The sequence below is a fragment of the Euphorbia lathyris genome, chromosome 8 (genome assembly GCF_963576675.1).
Source record: "Euphorbia lathyris chromosome 8, ddEupLath1.1, whole genome shotgun sequence".
Classification (NCBI taxonomy): domain Eukaryota; kingdom Viridiplantae; phylum Streptophyta; class Magnoliopsida; order Malpighiales; family Euphorbiaceae; genus Euphorbia; species Euphorbia lathyris.
Genome location: NC_088917.1, coordinates 78,985,533 through 79,004,269, shown reverse-complemented (window position 1 = coordinate 79,004,269; position 18,737 = coordinate 78,985,533). Strand labels below are relative to the sequence as shown.

At 31.4% G+C, this 18,737-nt stretch overlaps 1 long non-coding RNA gene across 2 annotated transcripts; it reads left to right on the top strand.

The window, feature by feature from the left end:
• The first annotated feature begins 1,701 nt into the window (after positions 1-1,701).
• Positions 1,702-4,886, top strand: LOC136203034 (uncharacterized). 2 transcript variants are annotated; one of them, XR_010674696.1, is made up of 4 exons: positions 1,702-2,011; positions 2,768-2,960; positions 3,738-4,155; positions 4,330-4,886. It is a non-coding gene; the product is annotated as an uncharacterized lncRNA (long non-coding RNA). The 2 variants fall into 2 exon arrangements; XR_010674695.1 differs by lacking the exon at positions 1,702-2,011 and adding an exon at positions 2,067-2,181.
• Positions 4,887-18,737: the final 13,851 nt, after the last annotated feature.

Genomic DNA, 18,737 nt, shown 5'->3' with positions numbered 1-18,737 from the left:
AGGTTCTACAAGCAGGAAGCTAATTACAAAGAGTTAAAGAGCTTTGGCTGTCTATGTTATGCAACAGATACACAGGCTCATAAAGATAAATTTAAGCCTCGAGCCCATCAAGGAATCTATTTAGGCTTATCTCCTGGCCAAAAGGGATACAAAGTGTATCTTCTTGAGAAACAACAGTTGGTTGTTTCAAGAGATGTTAGATTCTATGAAACACAATTTCCTGGTGATCTAATGCCTGAAAACAATATATCAGATTGTCCATTGCCATATTTCTCTGTCATGCCTATACCAAATATAACTGACATTCCTTCTACCTCACAAACCACAAATCTTCATACTTCCGCAACTACTTTACCACCCAAATCACCAACTACCTCAGTGTCCCAAACACCAATTCCCTCACTATCTCATACTTCGATTGCTATTCCTGCATCCACAGGTTCAAACACTTCTTCTCAAACTTCTATTATACCTCAACACCTTACTTTCACACCTACTGTTACTTCCCAAACCTCTTCAAATTCGTCCCACTCCAATGCCTCACAACCTGAACCTATACCACCCAAAAGAGTTATCAAACCACCTCAGTGGCTCAATGACTTTGTGGTCAATTATGCTGACAGTTCTCTTACCTGTACAACAACACATGATACTTATCTGGCCCATATTGGGAAGGTAAAAGAGCCAAACACTTACAATGAGGCATGTACCCAACTTGAATGGCAAGAAGCCATGGTCAAAGAACTTCAAGCCTTGGAGGAGAATGAGACATGGATTCTAGTTGAATTGCCAGCAGGGAAGAAACTGATTTCATCTAAGTGGGTGTATAGGATAAAATATAATGTTGATGAAAGTGTGGACATATATAAAGCTAGATTGGTAGCTAGGGGGTATGATCAGAAATATGGTGTGAATTATACAAAGAGTTTTTCTCCTGTCACCAAAACTGTCACAGTAAGGCTATTTTTGACAGTTGCAGTAACCAAAGCTTGGCCTATTCATCAAGTGGATGTGAATAATGCTTATTTGCATGGGTATGTAGATGAGGAGATATACATGTGGCCACCAGCAGGTTATACAAAGTCAAAAAAGGGTCAGGTATGTAAACTGACTAAGTCCTTATATGGACTTAAACATGCAGGGCGTCAGCGGTATAAAGAATTCACTTCTACCTTGCAACAACTTGGTTTTCACAAATCTATGCATGATTATTGTTTACTGACTAGACAGTTAAATGGGCATTTTACTGCAATTGTGATCTATGTCGATGACATGCTCATTACTGGTTCTTCTGAAGAGCAAATTGCAGAGATCAAAAGTGAATTACATAAGACCTTTACTATAAAGGATCTTGGTTATGCTAAATATTTTCTTGGGGTTGAATTACATAGATCATCTGCTGGAATTATTTTGTCACAAGGGAAATATATTGCTGATTTCACTACAAGAAATTCGCAAATTACCAGCGGAAATTACCAGCGGACTAATTTCCATTGCTGATCACCGATGGAATAGCAGCGGAAATTACCAGCTGCAAATTACCGGCGGAACAGTAGCAGAATTGAATTTTCATCGGTGAATTCTAATCTCACCAGCGCAACCACTGGTAAAAATTTCCGCCAGTGAACTCACCAGCGAAAAGTTTATCATATTGAGGGAATTCCGCGCTATGATAGGTTTTATTTTTGGAAGAAGCGGGGAAACAAATTTTGGCTCCCCCTCTTTTATTCTACTTTCATTTCTATTCTCCCGCCTTTGTCCATCATCTAGCAGCTCTTGAACCACTTTAGCTAGAAATCTTTCTCGCACCTCTTCTCTTTGGTCATCCCTCTCTCTCATCTTTCTCTCTCATACCAATTTCTCAGTACTAGAATCCCTCTCCTCTTTTTCTCTAAAACTCAAAGCCATCAAGTGGGTATGCTTTATGTTGGTGAGTTCGATTTACTCAGCAGCTGAAATCGAACTTCTCTCTGCCATCAAGATGGATTTTGCGAACTTTCCTTCAATTTAGGTTAGTTAAGTTCTTAATTTTGAATGGATTTGGTTTATTTTGAATGGGTTTGCTTAAATTTTGAATTGATTTAGAGATTTTCCCCTTAATCTGGGATTTAGGGTTTATTTTAATACTGCTTCAATGGATTTTCTCCTCTCTTAAAAAGCTCAAGACCTCCGCCGTTCACTGTAACTCTTTATTCTCTATTTGGATTTCAATTTTAATTTTGCATTTTCTTGTTTATTTTCCCAGTATTAGCATTGCATGGTGTTATTTTCCTCTTACCAACATCAGACAATTCCATACGTGTCTAAAATTCCATTCACTCGCCACTACAAACAGAAATTTCTCATTTAATGAACTTGTTTTTATTGTTATTCTGATTCATGCTTCTCAATTAACTATGAAATTGCATAAAAATGTATTTAGTGGTACTGGTGTCTGGTACTGGTACTTGTTTTTATTGTTATTCTGATTCATGCTTCTCATACAGTGAAGGAGGTCGTGAAAACTGAAATGTCAAGAATTTTGTGTTCTGGCCAAGTATAGTTAAAACTGAAACCCTCTTCTTACTTCACCTCATATCCACGTCAACATTTGCTCACACATCCAATTAGATGATCTGTTCTTATCTATGTTGCAGGGGAAGTTTGAATTTAAAGTGCTTCGAGTTTAGGAAACCAAATTCTATTGTGAACCTCAAATTTTTATAAAATAGTTGTAAATTCTACAATTAATTTGGATTTCCTTAAGGTGTGTGTTTTCCATTTTTAGGTTATTTTTTGGAGGGGCATCTTATTGTGGATCGTGAGCCACCACAGCCTCAATGGCTTGTGCAGTCAAATCTCATGAATTCTATAGCTTCTAGTTTGACTGATGAACCTTCTATAGTTCCAGCAGAGGATGGTAATAACAGAATGGAAAATGCTTCTGATATTCTTCAATAGCTAATAGCTACAACCTTGAGGTATAATTTAGAAGCTTAAGCTCATTATGGTCAATTAACTTGAATTGCTTTTACTTGTTTACCGAACCCAAGTTTATAATTAGTTTTGCTCTTTAAGGTAGAGTCTGAAGTAGGAAATGGAAAAGTAGAAAGAAAAGGCTTTCTTACAATTTAGTTTTTGATTGTCTAAGGTTTATAAATTCAACCTAGTTTTTGATTCTTAGAAAATTCAACTCCCTAAATTTTTTGACAATTTGGCCTGTTTTTGTTCTTATGACGTATGATGTTGATAGGCAATTCTGAAGCCATTTTGTGTTTCCTGATAGTGAAAAGAGAATAGATGAATTTGAAGAACATAAGCTGCCAAATGCTAACTGGTTATTCTATAAATTATGTACGGAAGGAGCCAAGATAGAAATCAAAAGCAATTTCCAATGCATGAACTTGTTCTCTTTCACTTAATGATAATGTAGCAGATGTATGTTTTTTTATTTATTTCATAGACTTGTCACTCTGACTTCTCTCAAATTAATGGTCACTTAGTTTTCTATTTTACTTCAGAATTGGGAGGACCCTGCATTCTCAAATATATTTCCTTTTGAATTTTTATATTTATTTGTTGTTTTTATATTAGATAGTTAGTTTACAGAAAATGTATCCCTTGATAATTTTCAATTATTCTTATTCCTCTTCCTAGTTCCTTTATATGGCTTCTTCGTATTAAGAACATGTGAATAGATGAACAAGTTCTTGTTGCATGTCATACTATATTTCTTATGAGTTCTTGTGTGTTTTTAGAGTGTGGCTGTTTGGTTGTTGCGGAAGAAAGCAGCCCCATTGTGGATCGATGATGCTACACGACTACAATTGTAAAATGCTCAGTCTTTGTGGAAGCTAACCTACTATGCTACTGTTGAAACATGTATTCTAAACATTATCTACAACGAATCATGGTTTAGAAATACAAGAGAATACTTCAAAGGCTTGCCAGATCACCCTCTTCTTCATACTTGTTTGGGGCTCTTTTTATATTTTGTTTTCCTTTTTAATCATATTCAAAATGATCTGCATTCATAGTAACATATGTTTGTGTTTTTTACTTAATTCTGCATTCAAATTTCAACACTTTGAATGTTTGGTTTTTTAACTGTAGGAAATAATTGTTCCAAAAGCTAGGCACTTGAATCTCGTGCAGAGTGCTTTGCAGCCTGAGACTGTAAGTAACAGTTAGCAGTATGACATTCAATTATCACTCAACTTTTCATGATAAATTCTTGATATACTAATGTTATATTTACTAAGTATGTTATTTAATTAACTAAAATCAAAGCAGTATGGTATATATGTTGTTGGGCATGTTATATATGTTATTGGGTGATGTTGCTTGTAGGTACTTTGGGTCAGCTACATCTCAGTGTTCATCTACACCAAACACACCAGGCGCATCCACTTCATCATCATCTTCTGACCCGCATTCTCATTTGCAGTCACAGGTAGATATGTTGCATAAGATAGTGCAAACTCTTGCTGATAGTCAACAACGACATGGTGAGGGAATGCAAGAAGAGGGTCACGGTTCTCGTCAGCTTCATATTGGTTCACTCCTCAAATGATTGAGAATGTTATGAAGAAGCAAAATGACATGGAGGTGCAAATGAGAGAGCAATTAGGATCTTTGCAGAATGTTATAGTGCGGTTTGAGTTGGAGATGGCCGAGATACGTGAGAGCCAAGCACAACATTCATCATACAATCCGGGTAGATCTATAGATAGAGATCAGCTAGATGAGAATGATTTAACATAGGATGAATGGTTTTATCTAGATATATTGTTTTATCTAAGTCGGGCATATATAGTTTTTCCGTATGGTTTATCTTGATCGAAGAGTTTTATGCTAATTAGAACCGAATGTTATTTAATTATATATATAAATATTTGGTTTGGCAAGTTTATTGTTCACTTTTATAATTTATTCCAATATTTTCTAGTTAGATAAAAAATATAATTGAAAAATAAATAAAATAGTATAATTTTAATTTAATTTAAAATAATTTAGAATTATGATATTTCGACGGAATCCGCTGGCAAATATCCTAGGTAATTATTTTTCACGGATGGAAATCCGCTGGAATAAATTGGTCGTGTCCAAAAATACCGACGGATTTCTCCGACCGAATATGGGACGGAATATATTTCCAGCCGACAGAAATCGTGGTCGTTGTGCGGAGCAGCGGCCCTTTTTCCAGCGGATTGAGTCCGCTGGAAATCCGTCGGAAATACGAATTTTCGACGGAATTTGATACTTTACCGACGGAATTTTCCGCTGGTAATTCGCGATTTCCTTGTAGTGTTTGTTAGTTGATGCAGGACTATCTAATGCTACTATTGCTACAAGTCCCTGCCCTAGTGGAGTGCAACTAGATCAACCAAATTCTTCTCCTTTATACCTCGATGCGGAAAAATATAGAAGGATCATTGGTAGATTTCTGTACTTAGGATTTACCAGGCCTGACATAGCATTCATCACTCAACAATTAAGCCAATACATGAATTCACCAACTCAGCAACATTAGAATGTAGCCTCACATGTTCTTCGATACTTGAAGGGAACAAGGCAATTGGGATTATTTTTCTCACCAGACAATGATGGTTTACTAACTGCTTTTTGTGATTCAAACTGGGTGAGATGTAGAGTTACAAGGAAATCTGTCACAGGTTACTGCATTTTCTTGGGAAGCAGTTTGATTTCATGGAAAGCCAAGAAACAGTCAACAGTCAGTAAATCATCAGCTGAGGCTGAATATAGGTCCATGGCAACCACAGTCTGTGAGTTAAAATGGCTAAGCTATTTGTTACCTGAATTTCAACTTAAGGTTCAGCTTCCTATTCCTCTTATGTGTGACAATCAAGCTGCCATTTGTATAGCTGCAAACCCAGTCTTCCATGAGAAGGTCAAGCATATTGATATAGATTGTCATGTGGTTCGTGAATATCTGCAACAAGGTTTCATAGTAACTCCTTTTGTTCCTTCACAAAACCAGTTGGCAGACATACTTACCAAGAATTTATCTGGTTCACAAATGCAGCCTTTGCTTGTGAAGTTAGGATTGTTAACCATAACTCTCCCAACTTGAGGGGCGGGTATTAGTGTATATATATAATTGTAACTGATATCATTTAATTGATATCAATGGTAGTATTGACCTTTTACTCTTTTGTATTTCTACTGCTATATAAATAAGAGATTCTATTTTCTCCATTGTTCTTTACATCACAATACACTTGCAACCATTATTTACTGACAGACTCCAAAGACCCTTAGTTTTTAATTAGAGATCATTACTGTCGGTTTAAAAAATGGTTGCTAATATATTGTCATTAGTGTACATTTTGTTGAAAAAACAGATCCTAACAATTTACCATTGGCATCAGACTATTTTAAACCGGCCCCAATGCTTTTGTAAATAAGACCTAAAAGTTGTTTTCTCTTCGACGTGTCCTTCTGTTTTCGCTGGAACTCTTATTCTTGTCCTGTGTACACTTATCTTGATTTGGGATCGAATGGAAATTCGTAATGAGTTCAAGTTGTTCAAGTCGGTGTTAAAAGTTTACAAAGGATAAGGGTAACTGATTGGGCTTGTGGATCGTCATCCTCAACAAACTCGTCATCCCTGGAACAAGCTCATTATCTGTAGAAAAATTTCAAAAATGAGATGGAAAAGTCCATTTTTCCCCTCAAATCCATATTATGTAGTTTAAGTGGGGTAATATAGTAAAATGTATTATTTTTTATCTCTATCTCTATCCCACAAAACAAACATGGAATAATAATTCCAACTATCCCATTTTAATAATTCCAGCCATCCCATTTTTATCTTATCTCAATCTTTATCCTTATCCCTATCCCCATGACATACCAAAAGCCCCCTTATATGATGGGATTAGGATCATTATTACTGTTATTAATGATCCAGAGTTCTTATATCATGCACCGGATCTTGACGACCTCCAATTTACATTTGGACACGCGTATTATGACTACACTTAATATTTAAAACAGTAAGACTTCCTATAATATGCATGAGTCTCATATTACATTACAAAATATGCATAGAAGGTTCTCCATTTGACATGTAGAACCAACCTAGTACTCCTAATAATTTCCCAATGATCAAACATAAAGTATTATCAAGATGATAGAGACAAGTTAACTTAAAATGTAAATTAGGGATTGAAAGAGACATCAAATTGTTGTACATTTTATTACTGGGGAATACCTGCCAATTTTAACTTTATCATTACCAAAACTGGTACCCAACTATGTGTTTCTCTTTCTGATTTTAGGTTAATGGTTTTCTTTCAGAGAAATTGCTTTATTTGATCGAATTGTTTCATTTATTTTAGGCCTTTACAGGCAGGATGTTCATATGATGAAATCTGGGTCCAATTAAAAAATCGCAAAGCTAATCAATTGTTATGATTGGAACATGGAGCTCATATAATTATGATTAGAACAAGTGTGGACAGTAGGACCATAGCTTTACAATAATTTTAGGGGCAGTTAACTTTACTTGTATGTGTTGAAATAATAAACTTATAATTAATAAGCTTTAATTTGGTTGACTGTATTGTCTAAGAGTCATTTCTGTATTTATGAAGAGTTATTGTTTCACAAAGAGTAATCTGTATTTATAGAGAGTTATATTGTTAACTAATTGTCATATCTGTAATCTATAAATGGTGTGTTTGGGAACGAGCCCTTTTTTACCTATTCCATGGATTAGTATAGCAGCACATCTTGATACCCAAGTTTCCTTCAACTGTCACTCTCAGTCTCAACTAACCTGGGGCATATCTGCCAATTTTAACTTTATCATTACCAAAACTAGTACCCCAACTATGTCTTTCTCTTTCCCATTTTTGGTTAATGGTTTTCTTTTAGGGAAATTGCTTTTATTTGGTCGAATTGTTTCATTTTTTTTTTTTTTTTTGATCTTACGTTTCATTTATTTTAGGCCTTTGCAGGCAGGATGTTTAGATGATCAAATATGGGTCCAATTAAAAAAGCACAAAGCTAATCAATTGTTATGATTGGAAAATGGAGCTCATATAACATTGATTTACACTGCCTGATATAACATTCAACACCCAAAAACGTAGTCAGAACATGAATTTCCTAGCCTAGGTTCAAATGGAAGTTCCAATGCATGTTGTCAGATATTTGAAAAGAATAATGAATGTTGGATTGTTTTATAATGCTCAGACTGACCTTCATATTATGTAAGGATTCTGTGATCCGAATTGGGGCAAATACAGATGAACTAAACGATTGATTATTGGCAGGGTCGTCTTAATCATTTTTAGGACATGTGCTAAATGAAAAAATAATTGGGCTATATATTACAAAATTGATACTTTCATATGATAATAATGTTACTACAAAATGAAATACCAAAATACTTTTAACTTTGATTTTTAATATAATAAATATAATAAAAATAATTAAATTAGATATTATATAATAATAATAATAAAAATAAAAATTGGGCCCCTTTGAACTCTTAGAGCCTTAGTTTTTTTTTTTTGATAAGTTAACATTAACTTAATTTTTGATATAATAATTAATAACAATAATTTATTTAGATTTGTATAATAAAAAAAAAATTAGCCCCTTTAAAGTTGGAACCCTATACGCAAGAGCTTCTTGTACACCCTTCTCCTACTTCCTTGATTATTGGTTACAATGTATTCACTGAAGCATGTCTAGCTTCGAGAAATTCTACTATAGTCCCGGTCCATTGGACCTTACCAATAGAAACATGACAATTATGCATTTTCTTTCCTTACACCAATCGTCTCCCAATAAGGTAACATGATTCTCTTTTTTCATTGGTTGAGTCCACTACGCAGTTCCCAATATGGAGCGATGACCACATCATCATGCGAATTAAAATAATTATGGTATATGTTAGAGGAGTTCAAGTTACAAGTATAAAACACGTGGAAATAGATTACCGTATTGTGAGAGAAAATCTAGAGAAGGGGTGGATAAGTATAACATATGTGTCCTCTTCAAATCAAGTTGGTAGTCTGTCATCTTCCAATGATTAAGTTATATAATATGCCTACCCAATAATTCAACCTCAAGGGTGCTCCCCCTCCAATTGATAAAGGCATTTTCTGTAACACCCTGGTCCAATACCATATAGATATTATCCGCTCTGGTCCAATTCCAACATATTGGGCCTCATGGCTTTAAAACGCGTCTGAATGTATTGGATTCACATCTTACTAATAAGCCCCAATCACTTCCTCTCCATTTCCGATGTGTGGGATGGCGATGGGCAAGGAATGAACTGAATCCCACATGGAAAATGGAGAGGAAGTGATTGGGGCTTATTAGTAAGATGTAAATCCAATATATACAGATGCGTTTTAAAGCCGTGGGGACCAATGTTTTAAAATTAGGCCAGAGCGGATAATATCTACATGGTATTGGACCAGGGTGTTACATTTTCTCTTTCAGGCTGCCTACTTACTTGCAAAGCCATTGACAAGTGTGTAGATAGAGCTTTCCTATTGCGACATTCACATGTCTAAATTCATATATCAGTAAGTGCATCGATAATGAAACTTTTATTCACATGTTATTTATTTTGATTTTTAATTTATAGCATTAATAATGGAACTTTGTTTTCTTGTTATTTATTTGCAAGTACATCAATTTTAACACTATTCAAAAACTATATCTTAAATAACCTAATCTCTCTCAATAAATAATAATGCTTTTAAAATGTCTTGCTCTGAGGTTGTTGGTCTCTGAACTGCCATTGTTGCTACCTGTGGTTTTAAGGGTATTATTCTGCGAAGGATTAATGGCAATTAATCCATTTGAGATATACGGGTTCGGGCGTACTTTATTGAATAGAAAAACTTGTAGACCTTTCAGAGTAGCGGAAGCAGTAGCCTAAGGGGATCTTAGCACCACGATCTTATACCACCGGTAACAGGCAACCACACAGTGTTAGCCGGACAAGGCTGAATAATACATATACTAAAGTGAAGAAGAAGAGAGAGAAGAGGCGCATGAGGCTGAAGGAGGGGGCAACCTTTTTCCTCTTTGTGTTGTGATTAGGATTAAGCCATAGGAAGCTAAAACATTAGGGGTCAATTACATGAATATCATAATGAAGTATAAAATTACAACTATGTCATTCACCAAACTTAATTCTTAATATGTCATTATTCTCTATATATATTATGATTTTACACCATAATTTAAAAATTCTAGATTCCAATTCATAAATTATAAACCCTATAAAATATATTATACACTTCTAGTTTATAAATTCTAATCCTTAAAATATATTAAAAGTACTGATTTTACTAATTTGACATAATCTAAAATTATGACTTGACATAGTTGTAAATAGTTCTAAAAGATGAATTTCTGTGTAATTTTCTCAAACCTTAATCCTCCATCTCTTAAGATGGGCTTGACCCGTTCCATTTCGGGCGAGTAGGATTAATTAGATCCATATCCAATTAATCCTAACATTCTGGATTTCAGAATGGTACGAAAGATATAGATAGGATCATCAGTAATTCAATTTATAGAGAGAACTTAAACATAACAAAAAAAATAAAAATTAACACCATGTGAATGCAAAGTCCCAATTGGCCACGAGGAACATGATATTTTTGCAATTTCTCAAAGCATAAATAAAAATAAAATAAGCGTTTAATGCTAAATTTAATCCAAACATTTCAAAGAAGTGTTGATTTAGCTTAACTTATGAAATTATGCAAATTTAATCCTAATGTTTTCAAATAAGATCAATTTTAGCTTTGTGTTATCGAAAATTAGAAAACTGCCCTTCCAAATATCAACTATGTTTAAGATATTTAGTGTATTACTAATACAATTACAAAATTCTGTTAAAATGCTAAAAACTAAATCAGCTACCTATAAGCTAATTATAATTTTTTTTTATCGTACTATGTTATTAATATAGTTAAAAAAAACAAACAAAATTCTACTACATATAAGCAGGGGTGGCTCAAGTATTTTGGAAGCCCTAGGGAGCCCTTATACCTTTTTTTAATGAAATAAAATATAAGATAATGTTTAATAAATATTAAATATTAAATAGTTTTTTTTGAAGAATAAATACCAAATAGTGAAATTTGTATATTATTAACTATAATTTATAATTATATATTAGTCTTGATACAACAAAAAAAAAAATTACATAATAATTACCTAAATCTAAAAATTATTAATCTTTTCATTTTTGTATATGGAAACTCTCTAATTAATTATTGTATTCCAATATAGGTAGATTTTTTTTTCTCAATAGACCATATAGTTAATCAAATATAATCTTTTATTAACTTCAGTTTGAAAAAAATTTCTGTCACGACCCGAACCTGGCCATGACCGGCGCATAAATTAAGATAACCTCAACCTATGCTAGCCTCGAATTTAAATTCAAAATAATACTTATCTAACTAATAAAGCCTTCAAGCCTGATAATACAGTTTAAATTGTAAAGAAATATATACCACAAAATATCCAAAAATCTCCAATCTATACAATAACAAAATCTGACTAATAATATCCTCCTCCAATATTGAACCCAAATGTCTGCGCAGCTATAGAGATTTTAATCTGAAAAATATAAAATCAACGTGGTATGAGATTTCCGTTTATACGAGCGAAAATCTCAGTCAGTGATAATCATAGCACAACAGACGGGGAACAGCCAAATATAAAGATAAGTTTCAAATTTGTTTTCAGAATTTATCAAACATGATGGTGCAGAGAAATTAAATAATATTGCGATATTTACTAAAATCAAGTAAATCGAATAATAATAATAAATTACAGAAATTCTCAAAACCACGGTACAGTAACATCTGAGTGATGATATTCCACATCACCAAAGGCCAGATAACAGATAACAGACACAGATGGTAGCGCTACCAAATTCAGATACAGAATGTCTTCACCGACCTTATGCATGATTCTAAAACAACCGACATAGAGACAAACATGTACACAGATAAAACAATAACAAATAATACAAGCCTAATGTGAAGGTCAGTGGGACATGAAAACAGATACAGATAATACTGAGCACATGTACCGGTTTCAAAGTGTATAATTTATATCTCATAATATTTTTCAAATAACTTAAATATCCGGACGGCAGAATTCGAATAAAATTTCTTAAATATCCAGATGGCAGAATTCGAATAAAATTTTAAATTTTCAATACAAACAGTAACAGATAAAATCAATCGATTAATAGAATTAAGTATAATCTCAAAGAATTTTTACTTCCAAATAAGATAAATAATATCAGATAAACTAATGTACCAAGAGCTTGTTCCCAGAATCATATGCTCTAATGCAGAGAATATTTGACAAATAAATTTAAGTTAAAAAAAAAGTGGTTTATCATCTAACTAAGCACTATTTTGAACAAATAACATTTTTAGAAAAGTTCATCAAAACTGTCTTAAAGGAACGAAAATAGGAGATAAATTAAAAATCGGATCGAACTATTTTTATCAAACTTTTTAATATTAATTACCAAAGGACCGAAATATATTTTAAACAAAATAAATTTATCAAACGAATTTCATGCTAGAGATTTCAAAATCAAACAAATAGTGTCATGAACCATAATTACCACTCACCTCGAACTCCAAATAATGGCCAAATCCAAATCTTAGCTATCAATCTTCCCAATCCATCCGAACACCGTTAAATTTCCTATTCGATCAACATATCCAATTAAATTACTCCAAAATTTTCTATCATACTCAATGAAATCTATAACCGACATAAGATTGAGTCAAACTAAACTATAGAGGAATCGAAGTAAGTGAATTAATATAATAATTGGTATTAAAACGAGTTTAATATAATTTTCTAATACCATAAAAAAACAAAAACTATATATATATATATATGACTATAAATTACCTTTTGTTGTTTGAAGTGTTAGATAACTTGATCAAAAACGATGAATGCGGCTAAAATAAAATGTTTCGACGAAAACGAGAAAAACTCGAATAGAAAATTTTATCTTTTAAAAACTGATCTTATTCAATTATTTATTTGTTAAGAGGTTAAGTAGTTTAAGTAAAATAGAAAGCTTAATATAGGAGAAGAATAAGGTGTAGTGTGTATGTAAATATATTATTAAAACAAAAAAGATAATAATGTAAGTCACTATAGGTAAAATTTTCGAAAATCAAAATCTTTTCTGTAGAAAAGATATTTCCTGAAGTTTTAAATAATAAAAATTAAATAAATATCAGTATAAAGATTTATCCTGAAGTTTAAAAAGAAAACATAGATATCAACTTGTGAATTAATAAAATAGAAAGATTGTCAATCACTATTATTATTATTTTTTTTCAAGAAGATATATAAAACAAGTTCAAATATATATATATATTTTAACAAATATCCAATAGAAAAATTCGGGATATTACATTCTCTCCTCCTTGATAAAATTTCGTCCTCGAAATTTAAAGTAATGACAGTCTTCTATCGAAAGCCTGGATTAATCAACCTGAAATATTAACTGCCACGCCAGGCTTCCCTTGAATTTAATCTATGTATTATAAAATTCTTAACATCAACTATCTTCCAACATACTTCATTTTGTGGCTCTCAAATGATATACCATCCAAATTATGTGCATCTGTCTTAATCTAATAACACATCTTTAGAAGCATAGGGTACTGAATGTGAAATACTAACTTGCCATTCCGGGAAAAAAAAACTAGTTACACGTCAAACTTAATATCCTTCTATTTTCTATTTCAATCTTTGAAAGCTTTTAATATTCTCACTAATACTTAAATTTAACAATTCTAAGGACTAATGCCACATTGAAGAAATACATATTATATCCATTATGAACCCAAGCTTGCAACAAACAACTTTATGAATTAACTTAAACTTATTATAAACTTTCAATTTCATCTTTTAACTTATAAAACACTTCCAATTTGGTTCTACAAATATCTATAAGCCATTTTGATTATAAACCTTAAGCAAATGTGACCTTGATCAATCCCAATCAAAAGTAATTAAACCCTTACTAATATCTTATTACTTTATAATCAGATAATGAAGACTCTGTAAAACACTAAAAACTCCATATAAATATCAAGTCACTTTAATTTTCGAGGATCATGAAAGCAATGTACAAAAATTCCTTTATTACGATAATTGCTAACTAAAACTCTAATCACACCAACTCCAAATTATTACTAATCCACACTAAAGACTTAAAAAAATGAAAATAAAAAATCCCATAACCATCCCGATATTTCAATTGAACCTCTGCAAATAAAGGAGCTGTAACTTCACTCTTATATCCAAGGCTAATAGGCTATAAAAGCATCCTAAGCCATTAATACCAAAATCATTTATTTTCTCCAAAACCTTTAACTAATCATCAAATATATTTCAATTTCAAATCTCATGTATTCGATGTTCAACGAATTTTTTTTTTTCTTTTTTAACTCCTAATTACCTTGACCCACATTGAAAGTCTAGAAAAAAAATCAATCACTCAAATCTTAATAAGACAAACTCAATGGAATAACTCCACTCTCAAAGCTCATAAATCTATAAGTATTCAATTTTCCTATATTGAACTTATAACTACTTCTAATATACTTCCACTTAATCACCAACCCATATAATAAAGATCTCCAAAATGCCTTGATTATGATATCCACTTTAAACTTTGATAAACAAACTGGAAGTCGAAATATCCACATTAAAAACTTGTAAAATCTATAATTATACTAAGAACTTTACAATAACTAAACTTTTGATTCACTAAACTAAAAATTAATGTTACATATACAAACACCAAATATTCTAATCATTCAATGCACTCTACTGGGCCATAACTCCTAATCATCTTTTATCAAATGCACCAGACCCAACAATCCATAAAATAGCTGACCTTAAAATCATTGATAAAACTCCAAAATATAGCTTTAGCCACACCCTTGGCCTAAGAGGTAACCTAGCGCTCTGATACCACCTTGTCACGACCCGAACCTGGCCATGACCGGCGCATAAATTAAGATGACCTCAACCTATGCTAGCCTCGAATTTAAATTCAAAATAATACTTATCTAACTAATAAAGCCTTCAAGCCTGATAATACAATTTAAATTGTAAAGAAATATATACCACAAAATATCCAAAAATCTCCAATCTGTACAATAACAAAATCTGACTAATAATATCCTCCTCCAATATTGAACCCAAATGTCTGCGCGAGATCTTAATCTGAAAAATATAAAATCAACGTGGTATGAGATTTTCGTCTATACGAGCGAAAATCTCAGTAAGTGATAATCATAGCACAACAGACGGGGAACAGGCAAATATGCAGATAAGTTTCAAATTTGTTTTCAGAATTTATCAAACATGATGGTGCAGAGAAATTAAATAATATTGCGATATTTACTAAGTAAATCGAATAACAATAATAAATTACAGAAATTCTCAAAACCACGGTACAGTAACATCTGATATTCCACATCACCAAAGGTCAGATAACAGATAACAGACACAGATGGTAGCGCTACCAGATTCAGATACAGAATGTCTTCACCGACCTTATGCATGATTCTAAAACAACCGACATAGAGACAAACACGTACACAGATAAAAACAATAACAAATAATGGAAGCCTAATGTGAAGGTCAGTGAGACATGAAAACAGATACAGATAATACTGAGCACATGTACCGGTTTCAAAGTGTATAATTTATATCTCATAATATTTTTCAAATAACTTAAATATCCGGACGGCAGAATTCGAATAAAATTTCTTAAATATCCAGATGGCAGAATTCGAATAAAATTTTAAATTTTCAATACAAACAGTAACAGATAAAATCAATCGATTAATAGAATTAAGTATAATCTCAAAGAATTTTTACTTCCAAATAAGATAAATGATATCAGATAAACTAATGTACCAAGGGCCTGTTCCCAGAATCATATGCTCTAATGAAGAGAATATTTAACAAATAAATTTAAGTTAAAAAAAAAGTGGTTTATCATCTAACTAAGCACTATTTTGAACAAATAACATTTTTAGAAAAGTTCATCAAAACTGTCTTAAAGGAACGAAAATAGGAGATAAATTAAAAATCGGATCGAACTATTTTTATCAAACTTTTTAATATTAATTACCAAAGGACCGAAATATATTTTAAACAAAATAAATTTATCAAACGGATTTCATGCCAGAGATTTCAAAATCAAACAAATACTGTCATGAACCATAATTACCACTCACCTCGAACTCCAAATAATATCCAAATCCAAATTTTAGCTATCAATCTTCCCAATCCATCCGAACACCGTCAAATTTCCTATTCGATCAACATATCCAACTAAATTACTCCAAAATTTTCTATCATACTCAATGAAATCTATAACCCACATAAGATTGAGTCAAACTAAACTATAGAGGAATCGAAGTAAGTGAATTAATATAATAATTGGTATTAAAACGAGTTTAATATAATTTTCTAATACCATAAAAAAACAAAAACTATATATATATATATATATGACTATAAATTACCTTTTGTTGTTTGAAGTGTTAGATAACTTGATCAAAAACGATGAATGCGGCTAAAATAAAATGTTTCGACGAAAACGAGAAGAACTCGAATAGAAAATTTTATCTTTTAAAAACTGATCTTATTCAATTATTTATTTGTTAAGAGGTTAAGTAGTTTAAGTAAAATAGAAAGCTTAAATATAGGAGAAGAATAAGGTGTAGTGTGTATGTAAATATATTATTAAAACAAAAAAAGATAATAATGTAAGTCACTATAGGTAAAATTTTCGAAAATCAAAATCTTTTCTATAGAAAAGATATTTCCTGAAGTTTTAAATAATAAAAATTAAATAAATATCAGTATAAAGATTTATCGTGAAGTTTAAAAAGAAAACATAGATATCAACTTGTGAATTAATAAAATAGAAAGATTGTCAATCACTATTATTATTATTTTTTTTTCAAGGAGATATATAAAACAAGTTCAAATATATATATATTTTTTAACAAATATCCAATAGAAAAATTCGGGATATTACAATTCCGCAGTAGCTATTGTTTAAACAACAATTAAAGATTTAATAATTAAAAAAGATTTAAGTTTGAAATACTAAAAAAAAATTAAAACTAAATAATACATTAAAATTTTACAAACATTAAAGTGTTCGCAAAACTTCAGATTAGTAATTAAATTTGATAAGAAAAACTAATTAAAATATTAAATGCTAATAAAAAAACTAAATAAAAAATTAGATGCTAAAAATAAAAAATCATGCAAATAATCAAACTAAATACTAATCAGAAAACACCAACAAGAACAAGAACAAGGGGAAATTCAAGAAAAAGGGTACTTGTTTTTCTGGTAAATTAGAACCATGGCTGCTGAACATTGTTTTTTTAACGGTATGACCACTGAACTTCAAAACTTAACATAAAAGTCATTCAACTTTACATTTTTTAACACATGTGGCCACTCAACGCTTCAAAACGACAATCGAGCACCTCAAAATAAAAACATTCAAGAATACAAGTTGTTCAGAACGACATTTACTATGAAACGTTTTTTATTTTATAAAATCACCATTTTGGAGCTTTCTCTTTCTAAAAATTTCACCGTCTTATCTAACCAAATAACACCTAAATGACCTGAAAACGATTTTTTTTAAAAAAATTAAAATTGTTTAGACTATCATTAACTCTTGGAATTTTTCATTTGAGACCGTCAACAGTCGTTTTGAAACTTTGAGTGGCTATACGTATTAAAAAGTGTAAAGTTGAATGACTTTTATGTTACGTTTTGAAGTTGAGTAGTCATATAATTAAAAAAAAGCGAAGTTCAGTGGCCATAGGTTTAATTTACGTGTTGTTTGCCTATTTGATGTAGATATAAATTTGGGTCTAAAAAGAAAAAATGGGTTACTGATTTTTAACTTTGAATTAGTGATTATGGGTGTAATTTACCTGTTGTTTTCCCATTTGATCCTATATATATCTGATCTATGTTAATTTTGAATTGAAAGACAGAAAATTTTCTGGTCATGGCGAATATCAAACTGAAATATATATTTTATTATGTGTGTAGTATATATATATATATATATATATATATATAGTGTTACATAAATGGTATTCTCTATTATTAAAAATATGAGGCTCTCCATGTTGTGAGGCCCTAGGCAGCTTCCCTTGAGCGGACATGCATATAAATTAATTATAATTTTTTTTCATTAAACTGCATAAACCGTTTATTGTGTTATTAACATAGTTATAAAAAACAAATAAAAAATATATAAAATTTGTCTACAAAATTATTTGGAACGTCAGATGTGACAGTTAAATAGTAGATAAACAAGCCTTTTCCAATTTTCCATAACGTGGAGCTAAAATTAATTTTGTTAGAAAACGTTAACGTTAAATTTGCACTATTTCATAAGTTAAGGCTAAATCTACATTTCTTTTTTGATTAAATTTGGTATTGATCCCTTATTTTATTTTTATTTATCATCACATGGTTTAATTTTTTAATATTTTTCATGCTTTGACAAATATGAAAAAAAAAAAAAAAAAAAAAAAATCATGTTGCTCTTGGCCAATTGGGACTCTGCATTCACATGGTGTTAGTTTTTTTATTTATGTTTAAATTTTCTCTATAAATTGCATCACACATGATCC